Consider the following 6,507-nt stretch of genomic DNA (forward strand, 5'->3'; position numbering starts at 1 on the left):
TTCTGTCTGCTTAACCACTCTGGACTCAAATTTTTGCTTTCCAGATTTTGGTTATTTTTAGTTCCTCTTCTGTTTATTTGGGTTAATGTCAATAAAAGTAGATTGAGAGACAAAATATGTGCATGTACTAATAGGAGCGGGAGATACATATATCACAAAAGATAGAGCAAAAATAATAGAGGATATTCTTTAGCATTGTAATCTCAGACACATTATTTAAGTTTCAGTGTTCATTTAAAGCTACCTGAATAATAGGCCTCAAGAAGACAACATACACCCTGATAATGACAATGATAATGTTATTTATTCCATGAGGTAATGAACATTTGCAGCATTTAATATATGTTCAGACATATAAATGTTCAGACAGTGAAGTTAATATTGACTTTTGTCTTCAGCTGTTTGAGGGGTTTTTTTGTTTCCGTTTCAATTACTTATTTCTAGAAACCACAATCAAACTATTTAAATTCTAGCTCAGTGATCAGATGTTTGACCAAGGCAGCACAAAGAGTGATATGTGCAAATACTTCCGGACCTTCTTTTGATAGGAGTTTTGATTACTTTGTGGTTAGCACAAAGAAGGGAAGGGCATAAAAGGCTACAACTCCCCATATTATTGATGCCACAAAGCAATTTGAAGGAAACTCTACATGTTCTTGTTAAAAATATGTAGAGAATTTTCACGCTAACAAAATGTCTTCAGGGACATCACACAGTTTGTGGAAAAAATTCATGATAGATCTCAAAGAAGATTAGGGGGCCGGTTAGCTCAGTGGTTTGAGCGCGGTGCTGACAACAATGACCAACACCGAGGTCGCGGGTTCAATTCCCGCTCGGTCCCCATGTGTTGCCTGGTCTAGTCGAGAGGTGGCATTCCCTGCCCATGACAGGGAGGTTATACTAGATGATCTCTAAGGTACCTTCCAGCCTGTGCCATTCTATGATTCTGTGATTATTACAGTTACAGTGTCTACCACATTGTAAGGTAAATTTACAGCTGCAGCTGTATATCGCAGCATATTATTTACGTACGAAAAGATAGAAACTGTTCACTGAAGAGGACCAACAAGGAAGTCCCTCTATGGCACAGATGGGATGGGGACCCCTGTGTGCTGAGCCAGAGCAGTGTGTGGGCTGCAATACACTGGGAGCAGGGCTCTCATGTTTTACTTCTGGTACTCATCCTTATATAGGGTCACAAAACAGTACTGTCCCAGGCCATGAACTGGAAGAGATAAGCTTTCTTTTTGCAGGGAGACAAGGTGAAGATCACAACAGTGCTGAAAATGTTATCTGCTTATGTGTATGTCCCTCTGGATCAGCCAAGATCTTAGATGAAACAGCTGAAGCCAGGGAGCTTTATGAGGGCCAAGTTGCTACCCAGAGACACACGTGGAATCATTTCGAGGTGTTGCTTTCCAGTAACATGTGGGTGTTTTGTAGGTAGTTTGGAAAGCAGGAGTCTAGCTGGAGGTCTCGCAAGTTTTATTAATCTCAGCAGTTTTGTAAAGCTCGTTAGTGGAACCTCAGCGACCTTTAAGAAATGGGTGCCTTTCAACCGCTCCTAATTTGGCTTCAAATGTTCCCTTTAATGTTATCTGTTTAATCTCACAGATTTTACTTTGCTGTAGTCTTTCAGGCAGACTTCATTTAAAGTGTAGCTAGAAAGTTGCTTTGTAAGTAGGATGTGGCGAAAATGGGTTACAAGCAACTTTAATTAATGTCGCCTTTTAAAATCAGCTTGTTAAAAGTATCTTGGATCTATTTTCCAAAGAAACTAATGATTGTTTTCTCCTGGCCATGTCCCAGAAGAACACATTTGACGTTCAAAGAACTGTTACTAAATGGTAGAAACAGCCCAAAATTCAGTTTGGAATGGAAACCTTAGGGAAATCACCCTGGATAATCATATAACCCTAGTGTGCATTGTGTTATAATATGAAATGAGGAGAATTAATACAGATGCAGAGTAGAGATTTAAGGAGAATTTAGAGATAATCCTTGCAGGAAAAAAAAAAGTGAAAATTTTGTCAAAGGATTTAAACTGAGGGGAAAAAAAGAGAAAAATTCTGGAGTATTTTTAATCAAGTTTTACAGACTGTTTATGGCAAAGATGTAGTGGATGCAGGAAAAAAAAGTGAAAGAAGAGTCTGGCATATGTCATAGTGAAGTAAACATACTAGTGAAACATACTGATGGGATTATTACCCTTCACACATTATAGCATAGTTTTCTATAAACAGTGAAAAACTGGCACATATTGAAAACAAAAGGGCTTTTTTTTTAGTGTCTTAGTTTAAATATTTTCTATTGGTATGTAGAAAAATACAGAAAAATATTGTCAATCAAGTAAGATGAAAGATTTGACAATCTAGGTGATGAAAATGAATCAGCAGAAGAAACTTCTCTTGTATATGAGAGATATAACACGGATTAAGCACCTTAATTCCCAAATGTTGGAAATAATATCTGGAAAAAACTTCTAGCTGTTTGGTTGAAACAATATAGCTCAGGTAATCTCATGAGATTTTCTTTCTGTCATTAGCACACAACAGCACAGTTGTGTGCTTTAATTCTGAAAAATGGCAATATGACATCATGCATCTTCATTGTGTGGTGAACTTATCTTAATAAAAGGACAAAGCACAAAAAGAAATATATTACCAGCCTAAAGGCTTTTAATTTTTCTTTCAGGCAACAGAATTGGAATTCCAAAAATGAAAAGTTATTATCACTATTGTTTGAAAAAACTTGGCGATCTACAGACTTGAAAAGTTACATTCTTATTTTTGGCAAATTATGGTGCTTTTAAAATTATTAGTCTATCAAATTTAGGTGAGAAAAAAGTAAATTTGTGGGTCAGAGGACAATTTGTGTTATAGAATAAGAAAATAATTTAGAGTGGACAGGAATTCTGCTGATCTCCTTAACTTAGCCCTGTTCAATACAGGACTAGCTTCAAAATTAGATCAGTTGAGGTCCTTAGTACATTCTGTCATTAGATACAAATAGGAAGGAATTATGGAAAAAGCAAAGAGCAAAAAATGCTTCCAGACCATTTCCTTTTTTAAAGTTCTTCTTGTTTTAAATGGAGGTTTCAGACAAGTTCACACCTCATATAGCTGCAAAGCTCCATGATAGCAGACTCAGCAGCTGACAGAGGACCATTACCATTACCTAATCTGACCATAAGCGTAACAAAAGCGGTAGGTCTTTCCTGACTTATTTATTTATACCAACTACCCTGTGGTTATTTGTAGAGAAAAAAAAAAAGTGTTATTAAGTATTACAAGTAGTTAGATGTGTTGAAGTGCAATGAGAACCTTATATCAGCAAAATTTCTCTGACATTGCTCCCTCCTACTTCAGAGTATGTTTGTTGAGGACTATCTAAGTAAATTATTTTAAAACCAGATTCTTTTAACACACTGCAGGCTACATGAAGTACAGGATATGTAAGTGTCTGACAGAGCTTTAAGGTTGACCCTCCACACTTTCTCTTCATAATGACTAATGTACCAAAAAGAATTTAAAGCCCTACCATCCTTTGACTTGTAACATTTGAAATAGAAGAAAGTCAGCTCTTCTAGGCGAGCAGACAATGTGTCCTGGTTTGAGCTAGAACAGAACCAATTCTGTTCAGGGATTTCACTTTTCAGATCAGTCTCTTCTGAAAGGCTGCACTTTCTGAAGTTAGCAGCATGTTTTTGCAGACAGTGTGTGCTTCTAGAAGTAATAATGGTTGATATTGACAGTTAATGCCAGGGACAGGTATACAGAAAGGCTCTTACTTGTATTTATTCATGTAGTAACCAAGGCCACTGCTGGATCGTGTGTGCTAAATCGGGACTGCCAGTAAGTAAATGGTGTCACGAGTAAGTAAAATGTTGCACATATAGGGAGATGACCCAAACCTGACTAACAAAGAATTCCATTCCATATATGTCTTATTTAGCACAAAGCTGAGGGATCACAAAGGTTAAGCCCTCTTCATCAATGGCTGGCATCTGAGGACGACTCTATCCATTCTTTTGCTCTCGATCTCAGTCTGTGGATTCCTGAATCCAGTTCCCAAAACCAGGTCCTGGATCCAGTTCCTATTGTTGATGAATGTGGTCTGGGACTTCCCCAATGCTGCCGGTCCTGCAGCATCAGTGGTGACTGCCATCATAGGGTTGGGTTCAATATTAGTCTTGTATTTGTTTGTATATGTTTCATTATTTTCATTATTTTCTTATTAGTACTTTTATTGTTTCATTAAAGGTCTTTTAGTTTTCTTTTCGAGATCATAAATCTCTCTGCCTTAGTCTCTTTCTCTTCCCCTTTAGGGAGAGGCATTATTAAAGAGCATCTGCCAATCATTTAGCAGCTGGCTCAGCCCTAGCCCTTGACAGAAAGTTAGAAAATCAGTCTCCTTTTTGTATATGTACTCCACCATTCAGGATTGGCCCTTCACTTCAAACTTGTCTGCAGCCGAGCATCTTTCAGCACCTTCCTGAGCTGTGTCAGTGTTCACATCATCCCTCCTGAGCTAAGAGGTGATTTTTCTCAAACACCTCCAAAGTCTGGCCACTAGCCTCCATCCTGCCCATGACCCAGGAACCTCCCATCCCTGACGCAAGTTGCCACTTCCTCGCTTTCTGAATCCATTGCTTTTCTCTGCATGTGAATGCTGGCCTGCTCCCCAGAAGGGTGAAACCTTCCCTCCCACCAGATGTTTCTACCTGACCCCAAACATGACAGGTTGGATAAGACCACCTTCTACCTTGCTCAGCAACACGTCTCTAGTAACGCAGAACATATGGTGCACATACAGTAAATCAAGAACCATCTGTCACAGTGTGCGAAAACATGAAAACTCTGACATGAGCTAGCACATCTCTGTTAGAAAGAAGATTGGACTGCTAGTGGGATTGGCTTGGGCAATAAAATCTCAACCCAAAATTACTTTTCTCCCCCTCCTGAAACAGGGTGCATATATTTGGAGCTAGCATTCAGATTCAGGCTGTAGCTAGGGTATGGGTGGGGAGAAAGAAGAAATAAAGCATTGTTTAGTATAGCGCCTGGCAATTCTGTCAATAAGCAATGAATAAGAAAAATATTTGCTGCTAAAAAGAATTAATTAATTACTGATTAGCTGTTATTCAATCTAAACTTAAACCAGGTGTCCGTAGTTCACAGTTTCATGTGAGACAAGCTATTTCCAAGACTGTGACTTCATTAGAAAGTGAGAAATGGAGAAAAAAAGTTTTTAAACAAGGTTTTGAATTGTGTTTACATATACTGTTTGCCAGTCATTTTGCATGAAATGGTATGGTAAGTCTAAGTGAAAACAAATTCTGTGTCTTACCTTTCACAAAATCTCATTTTATGTAGTAGGATGAAATCTGGTGCACAGACATGTAACCAGAAATTCTGTGGTTGTGACAGTTTGAGAAGTTACCTATTCCTAGTTGCTGCAAGGTCATTTCAGGGCTGCCTTGTTCACTTATCTTTAGTGTGAGATGAAATTTGTAAGTCTATCTCATCTCCACTGTTATTTAAACTACCACATTTCAACCTACAGCTGGGAGGCTCCAACACCACATTTTGGCGTGGGACTATCTCGCTAAGGTAAAATAACTTAATTGTGTGTGATGATACATCTGTAGACAAAGATTATTTTTTGCTACAAGAAAGGAGGAACAAGGTGCTGCCAAGTGGTGCACTTCAGCTGATGAACTTCTCTGCTGTGTGGGAGGGTTAGGATCAATCCTCCATATCAGTAATTAATCATGTTTGGGAATTGAAACAGCTCCAAAACACAGAAATAAGGCAGTTGCTTTAGAATAGCCAATCACTAGAGCAGGAAAATGTGAACTACAAGATGCTCAACTCCCAGTTTCTCAGCTGAATAAAGTACATCAAAGATTTCAATCCATCTCTCAGACGCCAGTAGATAGGTTATCAGTTTGGGCATAGCATCTCACCTTCCACCTCTTCATCTCCTCCTCTTTTTCACAAATTCTTGCCCAAACAGAGCATAGGGCAAAGGAATTGCCTTGGACTTGCATTTTGCAAAGGGCTTGTGAAACCTGCTGAAATATAGCCTGAGATTCGGAACAGCATGTGAAAGGAGAAGTTGCACAATGTTTGAGAAGATATGTCTGGAAAGAAAAAAAATCACTTGGAAGTAAAAAACATTTCCTAACAAGCACCGAAATCTCAGAGTTTATCAATAACTCTAACCATGATTGTCTAAACCATTTCTAAATAAAATTATTCCAGTATTAAATGTTCTAGTAAATGCTTTACTAAAAAGCTAATTATGCCACATCTTCAGTGAAAATCAAAGTAAAAAAAATTCGTGAAGATATTTTTGAAATGGCAAACCATTGAGGTGAAGTACCAACAGGCATGATAAATTACCCTTCCCTTGGGTCTTCATCTCAAAACTGAATAATGATTCTGAATACACATCAACCAAACAGAGGGAATGCAAATAATAATAAAATAAAATAAAATAAAA

At 38.0% G+C, this 6,507-nt stretch overlaps 1 non-coding gene across 1 annotated transcript; it reads left to right on the forward strand.

The window, feature by feature from the left end:
* Positions 1–757: 757 nt before the first annotated feature.
* TRNAV-GAC lies at positions 758–841 on the forward strand. The gene is given in 2 exon segments: positions 758–795; positions 806–841. It is a non-coding gene; the product is annotated as a tRNA-Val (tRNA).
* Positions 842–6,507: the final 5,666 nt, after the last annotated feature.

Source organism: Apaloderma vittatum, unplaced genomic scaffold (assembly GCF_000703405.1).
Source record: "Apaloderma vittatum isolate BGI_N311 unplaced genomic scaffold, ASM70340v1 scaffold18573, whole genome shotgun sequence".
Lineage (NCBI taxonomy): Eukaryota > Metazoa > Chordata > Aves > Trogoniformes > Trogonidae > Apaloderma > Apaloderma vittatum.